General features: G+C 33.9%; 1 pseudogene; it reads right to left on the bottom strand.

The window, feature by feature from the left end:
- Positions 1 to 8,691: 8,691 nt before the first annotated feature.
- On the bottom strand, positions 8,692 to 12,100 carry LOC128172064 (eppin-like; annotated as a pseudogene).
- Between the last annotated feature and the right edge of the window lie 4,546 nt (positions 12,101 to 16,646).

Raw genomic sequence — 16,646 nt, 5'->3', positions numbered from 1 at the left:
AATAACAACTGCTCTATTTTTTTTAAAACTGTTAATGCTAATAGGAGTAAACAAACCAATTTCTATCCTTTAATTCCATTTTATTTTAAGTTAACTGTTAATGCATGAGGACATTTGCATTCTTCCTTTAACAACCATGACTCAAATCAAATTCGAATCGAACAAAATCCACATGTCAAGCAGCCATTTAATATTTAAACATTTTGAATTATTGTTATACTGAGCCCGATTTTTCGCGAATTTTTTTTTCCGCACATTTTTTTTTCCCAAATAAAAATTTCATTGGGGCAGGCCATTTTCAGAGAGACGGGGATGAAAATCTTAAAATAATTTTATGTGGCCTGAGAAGAGCAAGCTTTGTGTCAAATTTTAGCTTCTAATATTTCCATTAATACAAGAAATGACACAGACAAAATTTAGCATTTTCGAAACAATGACCTTGAACTTCCTCCATTGACCTTGGCTCAAGGTCAAGACACACCCTTACGTCATAAGCAATATTTTTGTGAAGTAAGAACATTCAATGCTTCTCCATAAGGAAGATATGGACCGGACACAAATTTTGCATTTTTTCTGCCAGTGACCTTGACCTTGCCCGAATGACCTTGGGTCAAGGTCATGACACACCCTTAGGTCATAAGCAATCTTTGTGTGAAGTAAGAACTTCCAATGTCAATGTTTCTCTATAAGAAAGATATGGACCGGACACGAATTTTGCATTTTTTCTGCCAGTGACCTTGACCGAATGACCTTGGGTCAAGGTCATGACACATCCTTATGTCATAAGCAATCTTTGTGTGAAGTAAGAACTTCCAATGTTTCTCCATAAGAAAGATATGGACCGGACACGATTGCGCAGACAGACGGACGGACGGACAAGGTGATTTCTATATACCCCCAACCCCCCCCCCCAACTTTGTTTGCGGGGGAATAATAAAGGTGTTTGATCTTCTACTACCAACGATCGGGAAGTGAAGGTCTTGTTTCATAAAATTATTTAATTTTACTAATGTCACATATATCATACAATATTGTTTACTGATAAAGATAATACACATGTATATATTACTTGTCACAAAAAATACAACTGCACTCAAAGAAAATGTACCTGTTCGTCATTTTTCACTTTTAAAACTATAGCATTTTTTCAGATTTATTTTGGAGGTTTTGCCTTTGACCTGCTTATAAATCGGGCTACTTTTTTGTAAGAATATCGGCCTACAGATTTATACTAATATTACGATATTTTTTCCCATCAATATCGCGACTTTTAAAAACATTTTCACTAAGATAAATAACTTTGATTCTTTTAATACAAATGGAATTCTCTAACGGCGTTGTTCTAGAAGAGGAGCTTTGTATGCAGCTCGGATAACAGGATGTCATCATAGAATTCGTCATCGCTATCACTATTGGCAACTTCCTCCGGAACCATGGTTTGGAATTCACTATCGGCAGATTAAGAAGGTCCTGACACCAAATCACTGTAAAAAGCGTCCTCCTCGGATTCGCCGTTGTTGTTGCTGATTCCGCACTTCTTGAACGAATGGCATATAATATCTGTGGCACTGAGTCCCAGTCTTCTCTTGTATATCCGACGATTACATTGTAGCTGGGCCTTCTCAGATTTTCTCCCGCCGTAATTCCTTCTCTCCGTTGATCATCCATTCGGTCCATAGCTCCCGCATCTTTGTCTTTAATGGCATAGTCAGGGACACGCCGAGTGCCTGTAAAACTAAAGTGAGTGCAACTATCGGAAATCACCTCCTTCGTCTATTACAGAGTTCTTTTTTACTTTATACCCTAAATGTCCTCGAAACATGTCCCACACAAGTTAACTCTTTCTGTAATCAGGGCGTTGGGAAGGGTCGACCACACTTTACAAAAATCTCCGTTCCCTTTTTATTCACATGTAGTAACACTCCGGCTTGGAGGTTCTTTGTTGGCATAGTCTTCCTTTTAAACACAACAAAAGGCTTTAATTTAGTACCGTAGGCCAAGCAAATTCACATAATTTCTTTGCCCCTGTTTTTTTACTGACTTTTTACCTTTTATAACGAACTGTCTGGTTCGGTGATAGGTCTAAGAAAATTGGCGTTTCGTCCATGTTTCCGATGGATGGCGGGGGGGGGGGGGGGGTCATGGAGTCTAAATTAATAGGAAACGATGGAAACTGTTTTCTTCTCGATGTCGGTTGGAAGCTTTTTGGCGAGGCCATGTCAATTCATGAAGCGGTGGCGTCACCCAGTCAATGTCATGACGGCCTTGGGGGGATAGCCTTGGCTTTTTTTCACTTTCCATAGAGCTTGTACTCTGATGGCAACACCATGTTTCCTGCTGACGCATTTCTGTAATCTTGAAATTGAACAGGTGTTTCTCAAGGGCCTAAGGTGAGGAGCTCCATGTCCTTGTTTCGCTAAACTCTGATCAGCTTCTCGTTGACTCCATATTATCTTTATGCAGCAGCATCGCTATGTTGTTCCATATACAACCAAACTTCATGCAATATCAGTTTCAAAACTTCTGCAAATGTGATATGCTCTGTCAAATACTGTGTGTGTTATCTCGGAACATGGAGCCAACGTGCAATATTGGTGCAATAAACTTTATTTCTTCTTCGGGCGTCCACGTCTGTGTTTGACATCTTAACACTTGTATTAGACTAACACAATTGTAAGTTCAAATACCCATAAAACCACTGTAGAAAAAAATATCCAATCATTATATATAGTCTCTTGATGAGAAAGAAAATGCAATATTGAAACATGCAGTAGCTATGTACGGATTTATCGATTTAAGAAAATACCTGTTTCTAACCAGTAAACACAAGAAGGGGAAAAGATCAAAAAGCCACAATTGTATTAACAAATTCAGGAAATATACCATGTTTTTTCATCTGAACAGGTAGAAAACACGCTAAACATCGCTAAGTTACTCGATGAAAATATATAATGTATTAAGAGATTAACACATATCAAATATTGCAAAGCATAAACATATACTGACTAAAATCGTATGTGTTCAAATAGTGTGTTTGCTGTTTTAAAAAATGCATTATAAAACATCTGCATCCCTTATGCACTCTTAACTATTTACCACTTCAGAAGCACATTGATCCTTTATCAAGAAAAGCCACTTAATTATCTAAACAATATTTTTGACATTTTTTTTAATTTTTCTAAAATCGCACAATTCATTTGCTGTACAGAACTGCATAAATTGATTTCAATATACCGATGCCTCTTAGCAATGAAAGCTGTGCTGGTTTTGACTTGAATGACAAATACCATGTCATTTTTTATTTATCAATTATTTTGATTATAACAATAATATTGTTGATATCAATAACGAATTACCTAAATTAAATATTAATAAAATAAAATATTTAAATATTGCGGTCCATCCATTTTGTTTAAAATTGAACATGGAAAAATAAGACGATAGGTTGTTTAAAATGTTGATAGAATGTTTTATGACTTTTGTAAGAATCATCATTTAAATATTTTATCAATATCAAACAATAAACTCTTTAAAAAATGATGTCTTACTATGTTTTGTAAACTTGTTAATAGAAATTGTCATCTTTTAGGTTACAAAACCGATTCCCAGAAGTGGAGTATAGAAAATATAAAACAAACTGCAGGAATATAAGTTTCCAGATAACAGTTTTTCATTTCTCATTATGTCATTTGCAGATTGCCGTTAGGTTGGTAACAATTGTTTTAAATATATCTTTTAAATGTCGTTCTCAGATATAAATCTGATTAAACTGTGGAAAGAGAAAGATAGCACATGGAAGGAAGTTGCGGTTTTTCATTTATTAAAATGCTTTTACTTTTGAAATGGTGTTTTGGAATAAATATGAAAACACTCTCACCATGTGGCCACATTGGCCCGCTCTAGGCCCATAGCCAATGAATTTTACGAATTCGGTAATTTATTAGGACTTCATGGACATCAATACCATGTTTTATATAGCAGAAGAGAAGATTTTTTAAAGATTTAATATATTTTTACTATCTGGTCGAACTGGTCCCACCATAGGGCCACGAGTGTCAAAATTTAGATAGAGGTGATCAAGATCAGACCGAAAACGTAAACGAGGAGGTCAAACTGATGACTATATCCATGGTGCCAGGCATTCACTAAACTCATAGCTATACCCTTAGTTCCAGGCATTCACTAAACTTATAGCTATACCCATAGTGTCAGGCTTTCACTTAACTCATAGCTATACCCTTAATATCTTGCATTCACTAAACTCAAAGTTCTACACATAGTGCTAGGCATTCACTAAACTTACAGCTATATCCATAGTGCCAGGCATTCACTAACTCATAGCTTTATCCATGTTGCATGGCATTCACTAAACTCATAGCTTTATTGATAGTGCCAGGCATTTACTAAACTTACAGCTATACCCATGATATCAGGCATTCACTAAACTCATAGCTATACTCATAGTGCCAGGCTTTCACTAAATAGCTATACCCATAGTACCAGGCATTCACTAAACTCATAGCTGTTCCCATAGTGTCAGGCATTCACTTAACTCATAGCTTTACCCATAGTACCAAGCATTCACTAAACTCATAACTATACCCATAGTACCAGGCATTAATTAACTCATAGCTATACCCATATTGCCAGGCATTCACTAAACTCATAGCTATACCCATAGTGTTAGGCATTTACTAAACTTACAGCTATACCGATAGTGTCAGGCATTCAGTGTCAGGCATTCACTTAACTCATAGTGCCAAGCATTCACTAAACTCTTAGCTATACCCATGGTGCCAGGCATTCACTAAACTTACAGCAATACCCATAATATCAGGCATTCACTAAACTCATAGCTATACCCATAGTACCAGGCATTCACTAAAATCATAGCTATACCCATAGTACCAGGCATCCACTTAACTCATAGCTATACCCATATTGCCAGGCATTCACTAAACTCATAGCTTTACTCATAGTGCCAGGCATTCACTTAACTCTTAGCTATACCCATAGAGTCAGGCAACTCTAAACTTACAGCTATACCAATAGTGTCAGGCATTCACTTAACTTACAGCTATACAGCAAAACTCGTTTATAACGAATTCAAGGGACCATAAAAAATTCTTCGTTATAGCCGTAATTCGCAATACGTTTATAACGAATTCGTAAAAAATATTATAGCGAATTCGTTATAAAATAATGAAGGGTTTTTCAGGCTAACAGTTTTCTAAACTATCGTAGGTTATGAAATTAGTATTACCGTCATTTACAAAAAATGTCAATATAACCATTTCATTTCAATTTTTAAAAAAATTCCGTATACTTTTTGAATTTGAGTATTTTATATATGCATCTTAAAATTGCATGTTTCTTCAATGAAATTTGTAATGGAAAAAATTCGTTATAAAAATGATAAAATACGTTAAAATTTTGCCAGCGGGGGTCTCAAAAGTACTTCGTTATAGCCGTAAATTCGTTATAGCCGTGTTCGTAATATGCATCAATTTTCTATAGGTTTATATAAGAAATTTGCCGGGACATGAAAAATAATTCGTTATAGCCGTAAATTCGCTAAATCCGTGTTCGTTATATTCGAGTTTTGCAGTACCTATAGTGCCAGGCATTTTGAAAATTTTACTGAACATACTAAAAAGTCATTACAGAGGTGAAATGGAACAAGTTGTTGTTCTTTTTTAAAAGGACTGCAATACGTGGACCATATGCATACGTGAAAGCCTTAAAGATTATCACAAATTCCACCGATTCCAGCCCCATGCTTTTAACTACTAAATTTGTACGTTGTATTACGTGTATGTAGAGCCCTGAAGGACTGCGAACGATAGCATTGTCTAGCCGCCTAACTTAAAGTCATTTTTTGAAAATTGTCTAATTAAAGTTAATTTTTTTTACAATAATGTAAACATTTATTTATATTTTCATTAGATATAAATGATTTGGTCAAACAAAGAGAGATAACTTTGTATTTTGGGTTAAAATAGTTCATTTCATAATAGAAAATAACGGAAAACGGAAATGATTTTAAAGCATCTTTCCCCCCCCCCCCCCGTGAAACAAAAATTCCTTTTGAGTGGTTTTAATTATTGTTATTTAGCATATTATTACCAAAGGCTTTGTTGTTTCACGGGGGGGGGGGGGGGGGGGGGGGAGGGGGGAACATATGTCTACAGACTGAAATACATTCAAAACAAAATTTTTGTTTTGTAAATTTTCGAAAACTAATTAACAGATATGAATTAAAGTGAAATTGTGTTTTAATATATATCGTAAATATGTTATTATTAAGTTTTTCTGCACATATTGGCCGCGTAATAATATTTTCCTCACGCATAGAGACCGATTTCAATGAATTTTTTTCAGACCCGGCGTTAGCAAAACTTTTGTTTAAAAATAAATTATTTGATTAAAAATTTTATTTTGATAAAAATTGATAAGGATTTGATTATACTTTTTAGTAGAAAACTTAGTTTTTTTAAATATCTGACAGAAATTCCGAAATATTTGGATGTAAAATGTAGGCGGGAAACGGGCGTTAGCGTTCGCAGTTCTTTTTATCTCGGAGTTTAAAGGGTTCATACTTCTAAAATAATGATGAGCTATATTAATGAAAATTGTATGTATAGTATCATAGATATATAAAAAGTGTAGATAAAATATACAAACTTATCAATAAATTTATATATGCACTGATTTGATAGCATAATTTTTAAAATTTTATTGCAAGATAATAGCTCTAATAATATTCCGTCCTTGAGTGTTATACATATTACAATCCACTAACACTACTTGTACTGGATTCCGAAGCTTCACAACGCAGCACTGTTAAATTGACTTTGAAAATATCAGCGGATTTAAACAAACATAAAACGATGCATCTATTATTACAAAATATTTGTGTAAATAATATTATCATGATATAAATCAATGCTTCTTTGTATGATATGATTTAGTGATATGTTGTACATGAATGAGTTGTAAATAATCCCTTCATCTAATACCAAATTAATAAAGACAAATCGACAATAAATGAGTTTTTCATTTTTAAAGAAGTAAGATCAACTCCTTAGATATTTTGCCTCACTACATGAAAGCATATGTTTCTGTCATAATATTAAACAAACAGACATCATAATGATTATGTATTTCTTTTGATATTTAATACACCTTGATAGGACATAACTTTAAACAAAAATTATTCCAACGTAATGTCATGTCCTCAATGTGGTTTACCTCCATGCTTTTTTCCTGGCCGATCTGAAATAAACAAAATAAGTCATTACTCATTGTATAAAGATTCCATTGAAGTACGCTACAGATTTAATTAAGTAAATTTAGCTCCTATGAATTCATTTCACTTGGTTTTTTTTAACTATTCTGAGATGAATTAATCCATACCGGACAACAGAAATAACAACGCTGTTATACCCCCCCCCCTCCAAAGGAGAAGAGATATACTTGTTTTTTTTTATACTTTTGTACCTGCCTGTCCGTAACAGTTTTCTGTCGTGTTCTCCTAAAATAAAAATTACAATGCATGAGTTTTTAATACACTCGTTGTTTATATGAACAATATGGTAAGATTATTTCTGTTTTTTAATTTCTGCAGTAAAAAATGGTGGGATTTATAAGAATAAAAAATTCGATGTCAACTTCACTTTAAACTTCGACCCACTCGCATCAGATCGAAGGTATAACTAGTTTCACATGCTTACTAGTATCTTGTTTAATATTTTGCGATAGTAGCAAATCAAGTTCAATTTAAATCTGGTAAATATAAGAATGTCTTACAGTCCCCTTCCCATAACTTTCTTTGTCTATCCTCTTCATAAACCCTAATCTCATTTTACGTATATATACGATAATGTTCCACATGCTTATGTAATATTATGCAATTTTATATATATATATATATATATATATATATATATATATATATATATATATATATATATATATATATATATATATATATATAGAGGCATGCCTTTTGGTTTACATACTTTTTCTTCTACTATATTCTGTTTAGAACAAAATACTGAAAGCTGTAATTTAGTACTTAATTTTAATATTTACATTCCAAATAATGTTTGCATGTTAAGTGTGTGAAAAGACACTGCAGTTAAAAGACCGTAACACACACAGGGTACTCAAAGGTTAGAATGACTAGTTTTATTATGACGTCACAAACGTTGAACGCTGTAAAATGCAACGTCACAAGCGAGAATCAAAGTTCACGCTTGTGGCTGTTACAGTGGCTCTTCCATTAATTTGAACTTACCCTTAGGATAAAACAGAAATTTTGTCGTATAAATCACATTTGCATGCAAGGCAAGAAGTTAAAAAATGTAAATATAAGCATTAAATCATTATTTTTTGAAAGATATAGTCTCATAACTGCAGCGGTGTGTGCATACAAATTTTCATAACGCGCTAGCGCGCGTTATTCAATTTGTATGCACACACCGCTGCAGTTATGAGACTATATCTTTCAAAAAATAATGATTCAATGCTTAAATAAAGGCATGCCTTTTGGTTAACATACTTTTTTGTTCTATTATATTCTGTTTAAAACAAAATACTGAAAGCTGGAATAAAGTAATTAATGTGTGTTTATATGTGCTTTGACAGTGATATAATTAAAAACATATATATTAAAAAAATGTCTAACAACTACTGTTTTGTTTTGCAGCGCTGTTCGCACTGTCTTTTTGTCTTATAGTTGTTTCCATTTCCCCCACATCCACCATAGATAAATGTTTCGCATTGTTTGGTTTGTCTGTTGTACCATCATCTTCGGAATGCTGCTCTACAGAGTCCTACCTCTTTTGGTTCGTAACACGTGTTGGGTTTTCCTGAAACAAAGATTATGCAGAAAACATTAGAACAAAAGGATTCATTTTATTAAATATACGGATATGAAATTGATACGCTATTATGTAAGACCAATTTTTTTTTAAATCTGTAAATACTTTGGTTTCAATATTAATTGCTAATTTAAGTCAAAATGATGTTAATTTGTCTTTATTGTTTTGGTAAGAACAATAATTCTTTTTTATTCCTTCAAGATAAAAATCTAAAGAGAAACCTATCTAATCTAGGATCATTAATACTATAACAGAAAACAAGGAGCCTACACTTTTTATTATGTGTGTTTTGTAGGTCGTACGTTATAACATTATCTTATCCTACAAAAATGAATTGAAATGAATATGTAACATATTTGTACCATGTAAGGATTGTATTTAACCATTCGATGTAATAGGTGTAAAAATAAGTCCCAACTATTTTTATGACATGACAAAAAATGAAAAAGGGCCCAAAGAAATCAAATATACTTGATTTAGTGATAACATTTACCTGGTTTTCTTGGGTTTAGGACTGATTTGTAGTTTTATAGTTATAACTTAAGCTTGGTTTATGGACTGTTGTATAGTTATTTAGTGATATCATTTACCTGGTCTATGGACTGTAGTGTATTTGAGTTAGTGATAACTTTTACATGCTTTATGGGCTGTAGTGTAGTTATTTAGTGATAACATTTACCTGATCTATGGACTGTAGTTTAGTTGAGTTAGTGATAACATTTCCATGGTTTATGGACTGTTGTATAGGTATTAAGTGATAGCATTTACCTGGTCTATGGGCTGTAGTGTTGCTGTTTAGTGGATAGGACTAGTGGACAAGAAGTGTTCTTGGGAACGTTTGGCAACATATAGAATATAATATACAACACAATTGTGTTTGCAAACTGAACATTATGATTTATGAATAAGATCATTTAGCTGACTATTATTTAGAATTTATAGAAGTAATTGTTAAGAAGGGAATTTAATTTTTGGGGTTTAGGTGTAAGCATTTAGTTTTTGAACGAGAGTGAGTGTGTGAGTGAGGGTGAAAGTGAGTGAGAATTTGTTAATATTTTCTTTTGATTTATTTTCTTGTAAATAAATTCATTATTTGAAACTGTCTTGAGTGTTATTTGGAGATCGCATGGCTCAACCACGTTACAAATGGACTGTTGTGTAGATATTTAGTGATGACATTTAGCTGGTTTGCCTGTATGATGTCCTGCAGTTTAGTCAAGTTTGTGATAAAATTTACCTGGTTTATGGACTGTAGTGTAGTTGGGTTAGTGATAACATTTACCTGGTTAATGGACTGTTGTATAGGTATTTAGTGATAGCATTTACCTGGTCAATGGACTGTAGTGTAGTTGAGTCAGTGATAACTTTTACATGCTTTATGGGCTGTAGTGTAGTTATTTAGTGATAACATTTACCTGGTCTATGGGCTGTAGTGTAGTTTTTTAGTGCTTAAATTTACCTGGTCTGCCTGGTTTAAGGACTAGATTCACACACCTCCGTCGACACCCACACCCCTGGTCACAGCACTTTTGTCCTAAAATGCATGTTTGCGAGTTTGTAAACTTACCCTACTCTTAATTAAGACTTCTTTATGGTCGTGATCATTTGTAGAATAAATGAATCTGCCTTAAAAGAAGAGCTACATAGATATAAAAGTTTTCAAATTTTAAAGCTAAAACATCGGAATGTTTCTTTGCATAATAAGCGATTAGATTGAATAACAGTTTCTAAACATTTAATTAGATATGATGGTTAAAATGTTGACTACCCAGCCTCTCTAATAAAGAAAAAGATGATGCATGCATTTTAAAAGCAAATTGTCTATACGAACGGTGATACACAGTGAGGAAATGTAAATCACAAATTGTTTCTCCGTCAAACGTATCGATTTTCTGATGTCAACAGTTGTAACGTTCACAAATGAGTTGTTGGAAGTTTACTTTGAAATTGTTGACCAGCAGCTGATTGTTAATTATCTTTATTTGTTTAAAAAAGATTTAATTGGTGAGAAGTGATAAAGATTAGAAATATTTTGTATTTCTTTTCCTACAACAGAATATATAAACGCCTGAACAGAACTTACTGCCTGGACATTCCCGGTCATTGTTACAGCGGTTTAACTCAGGTCTACAATCGCAAGTAGTGATTATTTTAGACGCCGGACACGCAAGTGGCATCGGTGGTCCTGGAGGAGGAGGAGGTGGTCGAACATATTGAGCGCAGGCCTGAAAAAAAATAAGCAATCTTTGTTAACTCGAACTAGATAGAACTGTTTAAAAACTTCGAAATATCCGAGTATTCGAGATATCGAGGGTAAAATACTGGCTTCGATATTTATCCCCCGCTTTGAAGAAGGAGGGACCTTTTGCTTTGCTTTGCTGCTGTCCGTCTGACTGTATTTAAATAAAATTTAGGATGCATTGTTATTATAATATCTAGGTCAAGTTCGATTCTGGGTACGACTGAGCAATATCAACAGAGTTATGCCCCTTGGACTCAGTAAAATTCCACTTATTTGCAGTTTCCGTTCATTTTGTTTGCAGAGGTTGTACGAATTGAAATGAAATTTGGTATACAGATTTATCATTATAACATCTAGGTTTTGGGGGACGACCAAGTATTTTTCAACAGAGTTTTGCCCACTTGGACTTAGTAAAATTCCACTCATTGCAGTGTCCGTTTATTTTCGAGATTGCACGTATTGAAAATGAAATTTGGTACACAGATTTATCATATTATTATCTAGATCAATTTGGATTTAGGAAACGTTCGAACAATTTTCGACAGAGTTAGGCCCTTTTGACCTAGAAAACTTCCATTTGCAGTTTTTGTTCATTTTATTCGTGGCTGTTTCCAAGGGGGAAGGGGTGGGGGCATAAGTGTTTCACAAATATCACTTGTTACTATTATATTCTAGCTTGATAATATTTTTTAACATTTTTTGAACGTATTCCAAGTTTTCACTTAAAATCCTTGCATTTAATATAATCAACTGTTAAAAGTCATAATGTAGTTTAACGTTAAACAGAAAGAAAATATCAAAAGTTGCAAACCAGAAAAACCGATATCTAATCATGGTTTTAAAGTCAATTCAGTCTATTTTAAAATATAAAAACATAATTTATATTAATTATCGAATTTAAAAAAAAAATCAGTTACTTACGCTGACAATAAAACACAAAACTAATAGTGCTACTCCCATTTTTCAGCTCTTTTCCAACTGTTGTGGAAGTATAGTAAATATCCGCTTATATGAAGGGATTCTACAAATTTCCCTCCAAAAACCCTGTTACATATATAATTTATTAAGTTGACATTTAGTAATAACCCTATCAATTTCAAATAAAACATTCCTAAAAGCATCAGATTTAGTACTAGATCAAGGGTATATTATAATCTATGGTATCAATATGACGCATGACTTTTGACACACGTGTCCATTAGGGTCATTGCAATATTTACAAACCGTGTTATAAAATTGGGCTCCGCACTTTACTTGTTGACCTCGTTATTAAAAACAGGATATAACTTTCGGAAATCACCTTCGTCTATTACAGAGTTCTTTTTTACTTTATACCCTAGATGTCCTCGAAACACGTCCCACACAAGTTAACTCTTTCTGTAATCAGGGCGGCGGGACAGGTCGACCATACTCTCTCGAGCAACACGTTACAAAAATTTCCGTTCCCTGTTTATTCACATGTAGTAGTAACACTCCGGCTTGGAGGTTCTTTGTGAGCATAGTCTTCCTTTTAAACACAACCATTGGCTTTAATTTAGTACCGTAGGCCATGCAAATTCACATAATTTCTCTGCCCCTGTTTTTTTAAAACTAACTTTTAACCTTTAAAATGAACTGTCTGATTCGGCGATAGGTCTAAAAAAATTAGCGTTTCGTCTATGTTTTCGATGGCAGCCGGGGGGGGGGGGGGGGGGGGGAGGTCATGGAGTCTACGTTGCATTAATAGGAAACGATGGAAACTTTACTTTCTTCTCGATGTTGGTTGGAAGCTTTTTGGCGAGGCCATGTCAATTCATGAAGCGGGTGCGTCACCCAGTCAATGTCATGACGGCCTTGGGGGGGATAGCCTTGGCTTTTTTTCACTTTCCATAGAGCTTGTACTCTGATGGCAACGCCATGTTTCATGCTAACGCATTTCTGTGATCTTGTTGAACAGGTGTTTCTGAAGGGCCTAAGGTGCACTCTAAAAAAAGTTTTACTTAGTAATCATTTTTTACTTAAAATCATATTAATAAGTAATAGGTAATTACTTAACATTTACTTACAAATTTAAAACAATTACTGAACTTTATGTCAATTACTAAATAAAAATATTTTACTTACATTTACTTAATGTGTAGAAATGTTTTACTAAGTAATTCCTTTTTACTGATTATTGTTATGAAAAAAGGGACAATCATTTACTAAAAACAAAACATGATTTACTAAGTAATTCCTTTACTGATATTTGTTATGATAAGGAACTATCATATACTTAAAGCAAAAAAAAAAAAACTTTATATATAAGTATATTTTGAATTACATAATTCTAAGATAGTCTCAATAAAAATTTCTATTATTACGAAAATAAGATCAACTTTAATCGCATGATGTTTCATTACATAAAAGGCAAAATGACCCCCCCTCCCCCCCCCCCCCCCCCCCTCCAGACCCCACGTATTACGTGAACACCAACCTGTCTGTTCTTTTGTTATGCTATATTCTTTTTTCCTACGTTCAAATATCAGTTAACTTATATTGGAGTGTCTAAACCGCTTGATGTTGAATCATGAAGATTGAAGAATTTTTTCGTATGCTGTTCAGTGTTTGTTTCTACTTTTACTTTTGGTTCAATGTTAAGCTACGCGCGCGCTGATTGGTCGATCAATAGCTAGCCGCCAATTTTCACATTCGATGCTGCCATGTTGTCTGCCATCACCGAGATGGTAAAATGAATGAAAATAAGGGAATAAGGCTGTGCACAAGGTAAAAGAATGATTGTCAATGGAGTGTTTACTTTTGGAATATCCACGGCTAAACAGAGGACGAATATAAGTGAATGAATCGAGTCTCAACACCCAAGGCCACTGCATGCACCATCTCATGCATGATAATGAGCACGTTTTTGAAAAAGTAAGTGAAGTAATGAAAATATATTCGTTGAATGGCAGTTTAAACAGTTATTGGGATATAAAACGAAAGACTGTGATCTTTTATAATGAGTTTACACTGGCGTCGGAAGCAAATTGAAAGTGGGGGGGGGGGGGCTAGACTAATCCTCAGAAAATTGAGGGAAAAAACCTAATTCCCAAAATCATGGAAATCCTAATCCGTGCGCGCGGGGGGGGGGGGGGGGGGGGAGGTATACCTATACTTCCAAAAAAAAATCTTACCTACCAAAATTGTTTTACCCAAAACATGAAATTCTTAATCCGGGGGGGGGGGGGGGGGTAGGGCTAGTATGCTTATGACTCCAATTTCTCAATATAATCAATCAAGGTAAATTTAGGAACAATTACCATTGCTGCGAGAAAAAGTGGGGGGGGGGGGCTGAACCCTCTATGATGCTATGTCCCTATTGATTAGGTCTAACTTTGCAAAAAAAGTGGGGGGGGGGGGGGCTTAGCCCCCTAGACACCCCCCCCTTTTCCGACGCCTAGGGTTTAACAGTTTAAGGCTGTCCCTATGACAATGCCAGGTGTTGAATCAAGCAAAACGCTCGTTATTGACATTGTTGTGCATGAGCAAATAATTTAAATTCAAAATTTTATTTAAACAATGCCAAATTTAGTGAATTATCATTACATAGTGTATAAGTACATTTTTTATGACTTACATTCTATTACTTAAATAAAAGAATTAATGTTCTACTCACATAGTCAGAGTTAGTAGTGCAAAGTTGTAGCTATATTGATTAAAAGATCAGTAGATGGAGTAGATATATGATAGACTAACTTGTTTTTTCTTAGAAACTGCTTTAAATTTGAAAAAAATTGTGCTTATATGAAATCCATTTATCTTCCCAATAGGTGTCTGCCCTGGTGACGGGGTTACACAGACCTAAAGAAAACCTTGCATGAACAACTAACTCACTGATTTTATGATCAAATGATGCAAACAAAAAAGAGTGAAGACAGAATTTGTGTAAGACTATCACTGCACGAAAAGTTGCGTTTAATATAATTTTATAGATTCGTTTACCAAATTATATTTCTTGTTTTTAATATAATTTGTGTATAACGTTATATTATATGCAAAATATAATGTCATTTACTTGATTGGATTTTATAATAAAGTATAATTAGATTTAATGCGATATACATCAAGAATAATGTAGTTTAATAGAAAAAAATTATACGTTTCGTTTAAGAAAATTGACATTCATACGTAAATACATTTATACATAAAGTTTAATAATGTTTCTGGTATTCAGGAAATATATATAATAACTGATGTGTCAATAATATGTTATTTTATACAAAATAAAAAGTTGTTTACGTACTCATTATTGCAAATACACAAAATCGTCTATATGTATCAAACTATCGGATCATTATGTTCTGATTTAATTATGGGAGGGGTTCGAGACGGTAAACACAAAACATCCTAATGATTATTTTTTCAGACACGTATAAGTAGATTAGATACAATATACAAAAAAGAATAATAAAGTTTAATAGAAAAAATATATAACTATGATAATTTTAGTTTGATCTTTATATGTAAATTTGCTTATACTTGAAGTTTAACTAAGTTTGATTTGCATTAAATATACGTGATAATTAATGTGCCATTAATACATCTTTCATTTAGAATAAAATATTGTTTATACACTGATACAAACAGACAAAATATCATAAAGCATCCAATATTATTATATGCTGCAGCACTGAACTTACATGTACGTGGAAGGGGTTTGGGACGAAAAAAAAACCCACTAAATTAATCACTTCAAGGAAATATTTGATTTGTAGTAAAAAAAAAACTCACAAAGCAAATAAAAAATATTTCACTATAACAATTGATTCAGGATGAGAGAGAGAGAGAGAGAGAGAGAGAGAGAGAGAGAGAGAGAGAGAGAGTTTGTTTAACCTCTACGCGCATGCGAATCAAATTAAGCCAATCAAAAATCGAGAGAATTCTGAACCCGCCAAGCTGCGATGGAGATAACATGTCGGATTCGAGTGAAGTAGCTAAGTAGATCTATCAGAATTTAGTGCTCTTGGACTGATGAATCATCAGATTCGTACATCGACGAAATCTTTAGGAAAACATCCATTGTCAAGACTATTGTCAAGTGCTGAAAGGGAAGAAAAAGTCACCACCATGTCAAGCAGGTAGAGCGCTCGTGAGAAACAAGATGGCGAAACAGTCCCACAACGTCAGTCCTTTGCCTCAGCTTCTGTTATTACATGTAGCAGCACCTTGGAGATAGGTTCGCCGGCCAGTGGTACCAGTTGTTTAAAAGGTATGGTGGTGATTACGGTACCGATAAACAAGCGTCCCATTAACACATGCTCTTGTAATTTTATAGTTACTTCCCCTTGTGAACATGATTATTTCCCTTGTAAGAAGTACAGTCAACTCGTAACCAAACTGATTTGTAATCAAATAGTCGGATAGTCCGAGTGAAAAATAACTTCAAATTACATGATTATGCCCACAGTCATAACTTTTTAATATTGATATTCATTTCAATAAATATTGTCGGGTATGTCATATTATCAAATTACCATATTATCTACCGGTATAAGTATTTG

The sequence above is a fragment of the Crassostrea angulata genome, chromosome 2, assembly GCF_025612915.1.
Source record: "Crassostrea angulata isolate pt1a10 chromosome 2, ASM2561291v2, whole genome shotgun sequence".
NCBI classification, from domain to species: Eukaryota; Metazoa; Mollusca; class Bivalvia; order Ostreida; family Ostreidae; genus Magallana; species Magallana angulata.
This window is presented reverse-complemented; position numbering and strand designations above follow the sequence as displayed.